This window comes from Lonchura striata, chromosome 5, assembly GCF_050655825.1.
Source record: "Lonchura striata isolate lonStrDom1 chromosome 5, ASM5065582v1, whole genome shotgun sequence".
Taxonomy (NCBI): domain Eukaryota; kingdom Metazoa; phylum Chordata; class Aves; order Passeriformes; family Estrildidae; genus Lonchura; species Lonchura striata.
This window is the reverse complement of record NC_140707.1, coordinates 3,591,764-3,605,450: the sequence shown is the minus strand read 5'-3', so window position 1 is coordinate 3,605,450 and position 13,687 is coordinate 3,591,764. Positions and strand designations below refer to the sequence as shown.

Here is a 13,687-nt window from a genome sequence, read left to right as displayed (position 1 = left end):
ATGATGGTCAGCAGGAAATACTCTGCTGAAATGAAGAACATGAAGAAAAAGAGCTGTGCAGCACATCCTGAGTAGGAGATGTTCCTGGTGTCCCAGAGGGAATTGTGCATGGCTTTGGGGACAGTGGTGCAGATGGAGCCCAGGTCGCTGAGGGCCAGGTTGAGCAGGAAGAAGAACATGGGCGTGTGCAGGTGGTGGCCGCAGGCTACGGCGCTGATGATGAGGCCGTTGCCCAGGAGGGCAGCCAGGGAGATGCCCAGGAAGAGGCAGAAGTGCAGGAGCTGCAGCTGCCGCGTGTCTGCCAGTGCCAGCAGGAGGAAGTGGCTGATGGAGCTGCTGTTGGACATTTGCTGTGGCTGCACATGGGCACCTGTTCATGGAGAAAGGATAGTGAAGAGTTAGAGGAGATGCCTGTAATTAAAGTTAACGCCATTTCCCATACACCCTCCTCTGTAACACAGATGTGTACACTTCTGTATTTGAGAGTTTTGTGGTTTTCTTTTTATGCTGCCTCCATTTTTCTCCTGGTATTCCTGGATATCAGAAACCCTCAGCATATCTCCATCCCATTGATGACTACAGTGAGTTTTCTGAGGAAAGATGATGAGTGGAGACTGAGAGGAGATGATTATTCATTCTGTTTGGAGCTTCTCTTGGCTTTCATTTTTCTCACATGAAGGATGGTCACACTCCCATGTTTCTCTTACAAACCCTCAGGTACAGGTAAGAGCAGATGGATCCACCACAGCCCAGCTCCACATTTGTAGCCAAGGACTGACCTTGCTCATTTCACCAACCCAGCAGCATTTTCAGTGTCACAACACCTCTACCTTTCCCCATAAATCTCATAAATCAGAGATTCTCTAGGACAGCTTTGCACTCTGCATTGAAGCTCCCAGCTTGGACTGAAATCTCAGGGAGACTTCCAAGTGTCCCTCTGATGGCACTGGATGAAGGGAGGTGCAGCTCCTTCCCTGGCTGCACTGCCAGCATTGCCCAGAGCCGGGCACTGGGGACAGCTGTGTCACCCTGAGCCAGCTGTGCCCCTGCCAGAGCCCCCAGTGCTGGGCAGCTGCTCCCAGCCCTGTGCTCTGCAGAGGGAACTGGGCCCAGGGCTGCAGAGCTGCCCCACGGCTCTGCTGCAGCTCTGCCTGCACAGGAGGGGCTGCACGCCTTGGAGCCCCGGCCCTGAGGGCAGAGGCTTGGCTGGGGCACAGGAGGGAGGGGGCTTGTGCAGAGGGAGGGGCTGCACTGGAGGGGATCCTCTGGGCATCTCTAAACTCTCCCTGCCACAGTATTTCTGGGTTTTGTTTTCTCTCCTTCCCTGATCTTCTCTCTGCTTCCTGGAGATTTTCCTCCTGCAAGTGTTTCCCTGTGCCTCATCTCTCCCTGCCAGCATTCCCACACCCCAAATATCTGTGCACTCTCCTTGGCCTGACAGAACCCTGCCTGTTAGCAGGGCACAGGCTGGGGGCAGGTTCTGTTTGCAGCTTGGAGAAAGGACAGCTCAGACTGAGCCTGATGGATCCAGGAAAGGTGTTGCTGCTGCTTTCCACGGACACAGTGGCTGAAAGTACATTAGGGATCTCCTGTGAACCTACTGATCACTAAAAGTAACAGTTCAGACGTCTCATGCACTTGTCAATATTCATAATCAACCTTTAATATTTATCCTTCTTTCCCTGCCACTCTTCAATAGTACACAGCTGACTACAAATTCTTAGGAAATTTCCACATTTTTATCAAAATCCTTGTCTTGGAAATATTCTATGACTAATCAGAAGCCCTCAGTATGTCAGAGTTTCATGAGCATTTCACCTCCCCTGCACCAGAAATACTCAGTACTCACAGGATCTGTGGGCATTGGGATGTTCCAGCTTTAGGAGATCACTGCAGGAGCTGCAGCTGCATTGTCCTGCAGCCAGAGGTTCCTGTGCCAAGGGCTGGCAGTGATTCTGCCTGTCATGGTTTGACACTGGCACAATGCCAGTGCCCCCATGAAAATGTGATCTTTACCTGGAATGCTGTGAAGTGGAATTTAGAATAGAGCAAAGCAGGCTTAAGCTTGATAACAGGAAAAAAACTTTATTAAACTATCACTACAAAAGAAAAGAGAAAACTAAAGAAGGAAAAAAAAAACACATAAAGATCCAAATGAAAACTTTGCAAAACATTCTTCTCCCCACCACCCAACTCCAACAAACCACAGTGAGACACAATTTGGACCCCAATCAGGTTTTCACCCTCCAAACAACCGATACTCAGTCTATCGAGGGAACAGAGTCTCTCCTGTGCCACAGACCCCCCAAGAAACACAGCTCCACATCCTGTGTTTCCATGTCACACATGGCACTGCCCGGAGAAAAAGTTTGCTATGGTGACCCTTCTCCTTTCTATGCACAGTGCTCTCACCACCAATGCATGGATGGTCAGACTGCCTTTAGGATTTTCCCTTTCAAGGATGCCCTGCCAAGAGGGGAGAAAACAACGGTTCAGTTTTTCATTGTTTGGGACCACAGTCCCCCCCATTTTCCCCTGGGGCTGAGGGCTCAAGAACAGAGATCTTTTTTTTTTCTCTTTCCTTTCCAGGGCAAGGGGGCGCCACCACAAACTCCCTAACTTTTTCTCTGTTCACTCCACTTTTGTCTTTTTCTCAGCTGAAGCAGGTCTCTTGATTCACTGGCATCTTCTCAAAACACAGTCCCTCTTGACGGAGAAGATTTGGTTCAGGTTGTGGCTAACATGGAAAAGTCCAGCCAAAAGCCACTCCTTGTCCCCCTCCTATCCAGAATTCTTCCTTCCAACATCTCATCCCAGGGTCCAAGGTGTCTTTCTTCTTCTCTTTCAAACCGAGGAGGGGAAAGGAAAATTCACAAAGCTTTTATTTCTCAAGGAAGGGTTAAAAGTCCGAATTCCCAGGATGGCTCGATGCCCGGACATCCAGCAATTCCCACACAACTGGGCACCTTGCAGCAGCTCTCCCCGCTCTTCCTTCCTTGCGGCTTTCTCTCTCCCTCTCGGGAGAGGAACTCTGGGGGGGGAAATGGAGACATCCCAGATTTCTTCCACCCTTCTATCTGCAGGGGCCAGCCCGGTTCCAGTCCTTCCACTACCCTTGGGGCTTTCGGCCTACCTTTCTCAGGCCATGGGCTTCCCCTCCCCCACCCAGCTCGTGGCTGGGCGGGGGAAGGTCTGTACTGCACGTTGACCGGAACCAAAGAGAGCGAGTTTTCCTGGGAATTCTGCTTTCAACCCCTCTGTGTTCTCAGAGGCGTGTCTACTTTCAATTGGTCAATATCTAAATTGACCTCTTCCTTCCGGAAAAAATTATCTTTCCGTGTCAAACCACGACACTGCCCCAGGCACTTCTCAGCCCCTTCCCAGCCCTGACTGATTGAAGCTCTCTGTGCCTCGGTGCTGTGCCCAGGCTGGCTGCAGGCAGTGCCCCAGCCCTGCTGGGCTGGGAGAAGAGCTGCTCAGCAAGAGAAATGTGCTTTTGAAGCTCTGCTTGGTTACCAGGATCACCCTCTGTGCCAGGAGCCCAGCCCAGCTCAGCTGCACAGACACAGCACAAGGACTTTGATGACCGTCTCAGGGGCTGCTGTTGTTTTCATTAGTCTCATTCCCAGAGAGTGTGCTCAAAAAACTTCTCAAGAACTCAAAGTGTGATTGAAACACTGAAGTTTCTTGAAGTTTTAATGGGTCCCACTGAGGGACACGACTGAGAAAGTGTCCCCAAGTAGAGCATAATGCTGGAGCAGAGATGAAAGCAAGGGACAAGCAAGGGGAAGGTGGCTCTGGTGCTGAGCAAACCTGTATGTGTTTCAGGAATGCAAAGGGCCCAGGCCTGAGCCCCAGCCCCTGGCAAGGCAGATCGTGTCCCTCCCTCATTGCTCAGGGCTCTTCCCGGGATGGGCACTGGCATGTGGGGATGTGCAGTGCCAAGGGCAGGACCATGGGGCGGCCCCTGCCAGGCTGCTGAGCAGGGACAAGGAGGCACTGAGGCCCCAGGGCTGCAAGGGTCACTTGTTCCCTGGTGGCCTCAGGCCCAGGGCCAGCAGCCATGGCCAAAGGGCTGCACAGGTTGGCTCTGTCAGGGCCTTGTAGCTGCTGCACATCCCTGAGCCCTCTGCAGCCCAGGCTGTCCCACGGTGTCCCTGCCCTGCGCCTCTGTCCCTGCAGGCTGTCGTCACCCCCGGCTGCCCCACCTCGCTGGCCCTTCCTTTGCTGGCAGCTCTGCCTCCTGCTGCCCCTGCCTGGCCACACAAAGCCTTGGGCTGCTCCAGGCTCCTGCTGGGGACGTGCTGCACCACAGCCCTGCCCTGGGAGGGAAATTCCTCTCCTCATGTGTCCAGTCTGTCCTTCCCCAGCTGCATTTGTGGCATAATTTCTCTCCCTGCCTGATTCCCACTATGGAGAAAAGCTCCACCATTTCGGAATCCACCTTTCAAGCCCTGCCAGGCCACTCCTGATCTGTCCTCAGTCTCTTCACAACTGAGCCCAGGCACATCAGCCTCCATACATGGGTTATGTTCCTGAGGCCTGCAAAACCCAGCTCGGGAGATCTCTGGGCCCTGTCCAAGGTGTTTGCAAAGGAAAACATTCTGCTCATATCACCAGAGGCCAAGGCCAGGCAGAACTGTCCTTCCTGGCAGCTTTTGTCTGGGAGCAATGCAAGGATAGATGGAATTTTGGTGGCCACATTCCAGTTCCTGCCATGGCTCCTGGACAAGAGGGTCAGTTCTTTTCTGCAGGAAGAAAGGAACAGAGCCCCAGTGCTTCTGAGGCAACTGAGATGCGACCATCAGAGGCCAAGGCCAGCCAGAGATGGCAGGTTTTTTTCTGGCAGATACCCTTGCATACAGGAAATTTTTTAGGGGAAGTACCAATTTTGTCCATGGGTGTCTGAAAAAAGGGACAGTTCTTTTCCATAGCAAGGAAAGCACGGAGCCCCAGTGGTTCATGGGCAGATTAGAAGCAGCCCTTGATATTCCAAGATCAGCCAGACCTGTCAAGTGGTCCCTGGGAGGCCAAGCCTGCCAGACCTGTTCCCTGTTCCCCTCATTCCATGGAGCCTGGTCCCTTGTTTCCAGAAGGCCCTGAGGTGTCACAATGCCCCCTTGGTGACACCAGGCCCTGAAGGGTCGGAATGGTCTCCATGGTTCCACAAGGCCCCACAGAGTCATGGTGGTCTCTGGGTTCCATGGAGCCCCACGGTGTCACCGTGGCCCCAAAGTGTCACAATGGACTCCATGGTTCCACCAGGTCCTCACCGTGCCACCATGGTCTCCACAGGAAGGGAACAACCCAGCCCCAGCGTTCCAGGGGCAGATGAGCCACAGCCACCAGAGGCCAAGGGCAGCCAGATCAGATGGTGCTGGCAGATTTTGTCCTTGGATATAGGGAATTTTAGAGGTGGAATGCCAGTTTCAGACCTGGCTGCCTGGAGGTGAAGGACGGTTCTTTTCCATAGGAAGGCAAGGACGGAACACCGGTGTTTCAGGGGCAGATGAAAGGTGACCATCAGAGGCCAAGGGCAGCCAGACCTCTCTGTTCTGGTATTTTTTTTGTCTGAAAGAAACCCTTGGATATAGGGAATTTGGGAGGTGGAACCCCAATTTCGGCCATTTCTGCATTGTTAAGAAGGATGGTTCTTTTCCATAGGAAGGAAAGCCCAGAGCCCCCGTGTTGCAGGGGCAGAAGCAGAGAGAGAAGGCTCCTGGGAGGCCAGGCCAGCCAGACCTGTTTTTCCTGGCAGCTTTTGTCTCTGAGAAATCCTTGGACCTAGGGAATTCTGGAGGAGGATTCCAGACTTTGGCCATGGGCATCTGGTCAAGATGGATGGTTTTTCCCATAGGAAAGAGAAGCGTGGAGCCCAGGTGTTTTGGAAGAAGATGAGAGGTGGTCACCATAGGCCAAGAGAGCCAGACCTGTCTCTCCTGGACCTTTCATCTGGGGGAAATCCTTGGATATTCAGAATTTTGAAGGTGGAATCTCAGTTCTGGCCATGGGCACCTGGGCAGGAAGAAGAGTTCTTTTCATCATAAAGGAAAGCACAAAGCCCCAGTGTTTCAAAGGCAGATAAGAATCAGCTCTTTGGAAACCAAGGCCAGCCAGACTTGTCTCTCCTGGAAGCTTTCACCTGGGAGAAATCCCTGGATATAGGGAATCCTGGAGGCGGATTCCCAACTTTGGCCATGGGTGCCTGGATGTGAAAGGTGCTTTTTTCCCATAAGAAAGAAAAGCACAGGGTCCCAGTGTTTCACAGGAAGATGAGAGGTGGCCCCTGGGTGGCCAAGCCAGCCAGGCCTTGATGCCTTGAGAGGCCACCTAGAGCAGAGGCTGGACAGTGTTACAGGAGTAAAGTGGGGATTTATTAAAAAGGCCTTCAAAGGATTCACCTGGGCAGTACAAGGGCCTGGCTGAGGGTACACCCAGGATGGACGCCCGGTCACGCGTTTTCACACTTTTAAAAGTTCTGGTTCATTTCCATATTGGGGTTAATTGTCAATTACACCTTCAGGTTATGCAGCCCCACCCTCCCAGTCTGCTCTCCTCAATTCGCTGGTGTTTTCACTTTTTGGGCCTGAAGCTGCAGCGGTGTCCTTGGATCTCGGGCAGGAAAAGGATTGTTTTGTCTGACTACACTGTAAGAGAACTTGCTGACACTCTGCATGAAGTTCAGAGTTACAGACTGATACAGCACAGAATTGGGAAAATATGGAAGCTAAAACTTAAGGCATCAGCCTGTCCCATGTTCCCTTGGTTCCATGGGGACCCACAGTGTCACAATGGCTCCTCGTGACACTCTGGGCTCCACAGTGTCACCCTGGGCCCTTGGCTCCATGGGAGCTTCCCAATGGTCTGCTCTGATTCCACGAGGTCCCCACAGTGTCACAGCTGACCCATGGTCCCATGAGGTTCCCCAGTGTCACCAGGGTGTCCTTGGACCTGCCTTGTCACAATTGACCCATGGTTCCATGAGGTTCCCCAGTGTCACCAGGGTGTCTCTGGACCTGCCTTGTCCCAACTGACCCATGGCTCCATGATGCTCCATGAGGTTCCCCAGTGTCACCGTGGTCGCTGTCAGAGGCTGGATGAGATCAATGTCCCCAGACACCTTGGGCTGAGCTGTCAATCAGTCACACAGATGGGACAGCGCTCACCCAGCTCTGAACACCTGAGATATCAGAAGTCCCAGCTGGGGGGAGGCCCACGAAGGCCCAGGGGCTTAAAACCAAGGAGCACAAGGTCAGCCCCTGGTATGGACTCTGCCTTCTCCTGGGGTTTGTGTCTCACCCACACTGGAGCCCCAGGAGCTGGGAGCCACATGTGTGTCTTTCTGTGGAGCTTCTGTCTTCCTGTCTCTCTCTCTTTCCTCTCCTTCTAATGCTCTTTATATGGAACATTTGTGGGTACCTGAACAACTTCAGTGTTTAGGGCTTTCCAGGCTAAATGGGCTGAGTGAATGAAGTTACAGCTGTGACAAGTGATTTAAGTTGGATTGGATTTGTATTAAACACTTTTCCAAAGTTCCTTGTTCTTTTGTACTTTGCCAGTAATATTTTGGTGGTCCCTAATGGGCGCTGAGGGAACTTGGGGGTCCCGGAGGGTCTGGGGGACACTGATGGGACAGATGGGGGCGGTACCGGGGTTCTGTGGAGCGCGGGGCATGACGGGCGTTGTAGTCCCGGCTTTAATGGGGCTCTATGGGGCCGCAGAGCATGACGGGAGTTGTAAGTAAAAAAAGATGGCGCAGACCCCAGGCCCCGCCCCCAAAGCCATAATCCCTGGCGCTGATTGGTTGGGGCTGTGATGGGCGAGAGCCTCGGCAAATGGGAGGCGGTGGGGGCGGGAACAGCCCATTCAACCCCTTCAGTCCCTCCCAGCACAGCCCAGTTCATCCCCAGTACAGCCCAGTACAGCCCCAGTGCCCCTCCAGTCCCTCCCAGCACAGCCCAGTCCTTCCCAATACACCTGAGTTCATTCCCAGGCCCTCCCAGTTCTCCCCAGTGTCATCTATATCCCGCTCCAGTGTCCCCCAGTCTTCCCCACAGCGTTCCCGCCCATTGCGGGGCAGCGGCGCAGACGGAATGTCCTGCGGCCCAAACCTCCTGCTCCTGCCACACAGCGCCAGCCTTCTCCCCTCCTCCTCCTCTCCCAGCACGGCACAAATTCCAGCTCGGAGGAGGCTTCCCCAGAGAGGGCTCCGGCTCCTGTCTCAGCCCGAGTGTCCCTGCAGAGGAACAGGGCATCCTTCAGGCACTTCCACAAGCTCAGGGTTCCCATTTCATGGCGAATCTGGGATGCTGGGGGAGAACGCCGGGGCATGGCCGGCCCGGGGCGCTCGGGCGGCGCTCGGGGCCGCTCCTGGCCCGGGCCGAGCGCTGACAGCCGTGTCCCGCCCGCAGGGAAGGCGCAGGAGGCCCGGCAGGAGCGGCCCCGGCGGGTTCGCTGCTGGGCAGCGGCGGCTGCGGCGGCGGCTGCGCGGCCACGCGGCTCTCGGACGGCGCCCGGGGAGCGGCGGGGCCGGCGGCGGGCGCGGAGGAGGGGAAGGAGGAGGAGGAGGGAGAGAAGGAGAAGGAGGAGAAGGATGGGGCTGTGCGGGGCAGGCGGCGAGCTCAGCCCGCTGCTGCCCTCGGCTCGCAGGTGGCCATCAAAAGGGTGCCAGGGAACCGCGTCCGGCGCCGGGGCGAGCTGGTGATGAGCGGGGCCAGCGGCAGAAGCCGGGCCGTGCCGGGCGGGGCTGAGCCGGGGCCCGGCAGGGTGGGAGCTGCCAGGACGCCTGGAGGGAGAGCGGGCGTGGGGCCAGCGCAGGGCGCAGAGCATCCCGGGCTGGCCGAGGGGTTCCCGACCCCCGGCACGGCATCAGCCCCACTGACGGCATCGTGCTCCTCCCGCAGCCCCACGGCACCAGCGCAGCCCTGGAGATCGCGCTGCTGGACAAGGTCTCCTCTGGCTGTGCTGGTGTCATTCAGCTCCTGCAGTGGCTTCAGCTCCCCGACAGCTTTGTGCTGGTGCTGGAGCATCCGGAGCGGTGCCAGGACCTGTCGGGTTTCCTGGCGGAGCGGGGGTTCCTGCCGGAGGAGGAGGCGCGGGGGCTGCTCCTCCAGGTGCTGGAGGCTGCAGCATCCCCCTGATGAACTGTGTCTGTGTTCCACAGGAACCCTGTCCTACAGCCCACCAGAGTGGATCCACCAGCAATGCTACCACGGCGAGGCAGCGACGATCTGATCCCTGGGCCTCCTGCTGCACCACCTGGTCATGGGGAAGCACCCGTTCAGGAGGGGCCAGGAGATATCTGGGGTCAGATCTTGTTCCCACCATGGCTCTCTCAAGGTGGATCCTCATCTCTGGGCAGAGGGGCAAAGCCAGGGCTGGGAGACAGCAGCAGCTCATGGGCGTCCTGCTCTGGCAGCTGCTGAGGAGGTGGCACATGTCCTGTTCTCCTGCTCTCCTCCAAACAGAAAATCCATGGGGAAGTTTAGGCCCAGCTCTGGGCACACCCAGCATGGCCTGGGAGTTGGGGGGCAACTTCTCCAAATGACTGGTGATTTCTGGTTTCTCTCCCCAGAGTGCCAGGATGTCATTAAGAAGTGTTTGTCCATGCAGCCCTTGAACAGGCCATCCTTAGAAGAGCTTTTCCGTGATCCTTGGGTGCAGGGTGTTCCTCTGCCCTAGAAGATGGGAGAGATCCAAGTGCACAGTTGGATCCAGGGGCCTGGCAGGTAACAGCTCCACACATCTCTTGGCATTCAGTGGCAAAGCCAACCAGACAGGTTTTGTCCTGCCTGTAGCTCTGAGCAGGGGTCAGCAGAAGGGAACACGCAGCTCTTGGGCTGGAGCTGAGCTGGAGACCTGGTGTGGCAAGCACTGGGGGCCACCATCCCCCTGGTTTTGCTTGCCATGGTTCATGGATGGCTGTGGCCCTGGGCAGAGCCATGACAGCCTGGTCTGGCCCAGGGAAGGAGAAAAAGCCCCTGGAGAAGCTGTACCAGGTGGGGCTGCTGCTGCTGGGGACAGTGAAGATGATGTCAAGGATGACAACCTCTTGCTCCACCTGGTCTTTGGCAGGCTGGAGATGGTGGACTTTGATTCTGACACCTTCTCCAAAGCCAGGTTCCACAGGGAGTTTGCAGATGAGTCCACACGCAGGGGGATGCTCCCAGATTTGGGCATTGCACAGCCTGGCTGGGAACCAAAGGTTCCCCCTTTGCTGGGGCGGATGCAGCTGATCCTTCAGTCGGCTGCCAGGCTGCTTTTGGCAGGGCTGGGGGCATGGGCTGGGGTGGGTACGAAATGGGAGTGGGCTCCTGGCCCTGCCAACAGCCCCCAGCACCCACCGTGCCCCGGGCTGGGGCTGGGCTGGGGCAGCCAGCCCGACACAAACAAACCCCCATGGTGGGAGCAGAGGTGGGACTCCAGACCCTGTGCAGGGGCTGCTTTGCTTTGCAGGCAAGGAAGGGCTTGGGCTGCTCCACTGCCCTTGTTTGCTTTGGGATCACCATGGGGGCAGTGCAGGGGAAGGGAGAAAGCCTGGGATTCCCTCCCCCATGGTGGGTTTTTCCCTGGCACGCAGGGGTTGGGCCTTCCTTAGGCCCCTGACAGAGATAAGATTTTTGACCTTTTTTCTTGTTCCCCTTTTTCTCTGTAACCTATTTTCCATAATTTGATGTTTGTCTTTCTAGAGGAAGCGTTTCAGGTGGGGCCCAGTCTGGATCAGGACGTGCTTGGGAGCATCTGCAGCGTGGATGGGCCGTGCCCTTGGAGAAGGCTGAGGGCATCGTTTGGGAGCAGCTTTTCTTCCAGCGGGGGATGGCGTGAGGTGGGTCCTGTCTGCTGGGGATGGTGGGGTCAGAGCTCTGGGGAGATGGCAGCGAGCACAGGAGCGTCCTGCTCTGGGCAGCTGCTGAGGGCTGGAGGTGCCGTGGCTGGCTGCAGGCTGGGCACATGTCCTGCCCTCCTGCTCTGCTCCCAAAGGCAGCAGTGATGGGCAGCTCTGGGCACAGCTCTGGCACGGCCAGCATGGCCTGGGCACCGCGGGCGGCTGGGACAAGGGGATAGGAGCCTTCAGCTGACGGGGCTTTCTGGTTTCTCTCCTTGCAGCCGGGCTCTGCGGGTGCTGAGGCTGCTCTGGGCTCTGCCAGGGCCCTGCTGGAGCTCAGCACCGGGCTGCAATCAGCCAAAGGAGAAATGGGGTGACCTGCAGCACAGACTGGCTTGAGTATTTCAGCAACACAGCTCAAGTTTGCAGAGTGTACACCTCCAAGGGAAAACATGCCACCATCCAAAAAATAAACTTGTTCAATAACTTCTGAAATTGAATCAATCTGGGATGACCCCTAATGACTTTTTGCAGCTTGCTCAAGCAGTAGCTCAGCCCTTCTCTGAACTGTTCTCTCCCCCACCTGCCTTTTACTTCCCAGTTGCTCCTTCTTTTTCCCCAGTGAGTTCCCAGCCTATTCCAGTCTCCATCACACTGTTGCGTTCCTTGGTGCCCCTCACCATGAGGAAGGCTGAGCCCCAGGCTTAGGGACTCATCCTGTCACTGGCTGAGGAGCAGCAATGTCTCAAGAGGTCCGGTGGGATTTTAGTGTCATTCAGAGCTTCTCTCCAGCCCCCAGCTCTCCTCACTGCTGAGTTCCCGCTCCCTTTTCCTCATCCTTGCAGCAGGATGAGCTCTGTGAATCCCCTTGAGCCTCCCCACTCTTTCCAGCCCACGCACCCACCTCAGCTAGGTTGAAGCAGCAGCTTCTCTGTCCCCTCTGGCACACAAGTGCAGTCCCCTGTGCAGGGAGCCCCAGCCCCAGAGCACAGCACTCAGCAGTGCAGTCGGGGCTGGAGCAGCTGCCCTGAAGCCCTGGCTTGGCTCTTTGTGGCAGGGAATGCTCCCTGTTTGCAGCTGTCCCTGCAGGATGGCCCCAGGGCAGAGCCCAGCCGGGCTCCCACTGCAGCCCCTGAAGCTTGGGGCAGAGAGTGGTTCCAGAGCTGAGGTTCACGGGGAGCTCCCGGAGCTGTGCCTCGCACTCTGGTGCCGTGTGTCACCGTGCAGGCTGGCTTGTACGGGGTGAATGTACCAGCCCTGGTTTGACTGACAGGGGCCGGGCCCATCACATCTCTCCCAAGGCTGCAGGCATTCCCCAGGCCAGAATCTGAAGGGGCACAGAGATCAGAGCAGTGAAATCATCCAGACTGGGTTTTCAAAGGCCCTTTAGAAGGAAGGGCTTGAGAATAAATGTGCTCTGTTTGCCACATGAACATCGGGGTGAGTGGTCTCTTTGGCTCCAACCCACTTTCCTCCCCGAGCCAACGTTACCCACTCCCTCACACGTCCCCCTTGTGCCTTCCCACTGCCTTGTCCTGTCAGGGCTCCCGCAGCCCCTCATCCCTTTGTGGCCCCGTCTCCTCAGGGTCTCCCCAGCCCGGCCAACCTGCCCGGCAGCAGCGCCGCAGCCCCACAGGAGCTCCAGAGGAGCCCCACCAAGAGGCACCTGGGAGCCCTCAGCAATCCAGCCAGCAACACACGGGCAGGAGGACACGGATGGCGTTTCCTGCCTGGGACAGGGCTTGTGGCCATCTCCCGGCACTGCTCTCACAGAGATCCCCACAGCTCCAGCCCCTGCCCATCTGCTCTGTGGGCAGCACGGAGGCTTCAGCACAACCACCAAAGGCCAAGGGCTTCTGGCCATTTTCCCTGCAACCCTGCATGCCTGGGCAGCTTGCTGAGCCCAGGAACCCTTTTCTCCCTCTTCCCCTCGGCCCTGCAGAGCCTGGGCAGCCAAAGATCCTGGGACTCTGTCTATAGCAACACATCCTATATTTATACGCTAAAGAGAAAAAAAAAAGGAAAGAAAAGAACAACCTTAAAGAAACAAAACAGTCCTGCTGGCTCGGGTGGCCCTGCAGACAGAGCCTCTGGAATCAGCTCTCTGCAGAGCTCCAGCAGCGCAGCCAGCCGAGCCTCGACAGACGAGGCCGTCTCCCCCATGCCCTGCAGAGCCGATCACGCAGGTTGTCAAAGATGGAATATGGAGCTCTCTCTGCTTCCTGGAGGATGTACAGTGTCTGAACTGCCAGGCTTGCGACGGCGTCACTGATGTCATTTTCCATGCCTTCAAGGGCTGAAAGAGAGAGGAGCAGAGCCATGGTCAGTTCCCACATCTGAGGGGACCTGAGGGGACTCTGTGCCAGGGCCATCCCAGCCGGCTCTGGCCATGGCCAGAGGGACCAGGGACCAGCTGGATCAGCCCGAAGCTGCTGGCCACGAATCCCCCAGGTGCCCTGAAAGCTCTGTGTGCTCTGCCCACGCCGGCCCTGGTCCGCACAGGAAGCAGAGCCCTCCGCAGCCGGGGCAGGGCTCGCAGCTCCCCCGGCAGCCCCCGCTGGCAGCCCGCTGCCCTCACTCACCCTCAGAGAGGAGCTGGAGCTCTTACTTCCTCCCCCTCAGGTGCTGCCCAGCCGTCCCTGGGAACACAGAGCCTGTCAGGCCCAGGGCACAGCTCCCTGCCAGCGGCGCCGCCAGCCCTGTGCCCACACGCCCTCCTGGCCCAGCTCGTGGCTCACCCATGAACCTGACGGCCGCCTCTCGCAGGGGCTCCTGTGGGCTCTGCAGATAGGGCAGGGCCCGGCGCAGGTGCTCGGCCACGCTGCTGCTGTCCTCTGCCAGCTGCAGAGAGCGGCAGGAGGG

General features: G+C 57.1%; 1 long non-coding RNA gene across 1 annotated transcript in view; it reads right to left on the bottom strand.

Moving 5' to 3' along the window:
- Positions 1-2,065: 2,065 nt before the first annotated feature.
- The window catches only part of LOC146767132 (uncharacterized), a 254,644-nt gene continuing 243,022 nt past the window's right edge, over positions 2,066-13,687 (bottom strand). Inside the window, exons 2-3 of the long non-coding RNA XR_014955909.1 lie at positions 3,134-3,156; positions 2,066-3,031 (exon numbers count right to left, since the gene is read on the bottom strand). This is a non-coding gene — a long non-coding RNA (uncharacterized LOC146767132). The remainder of the gene's footprint in view (positions 3,032-3,133; positions 3,157-13,687) is intronic.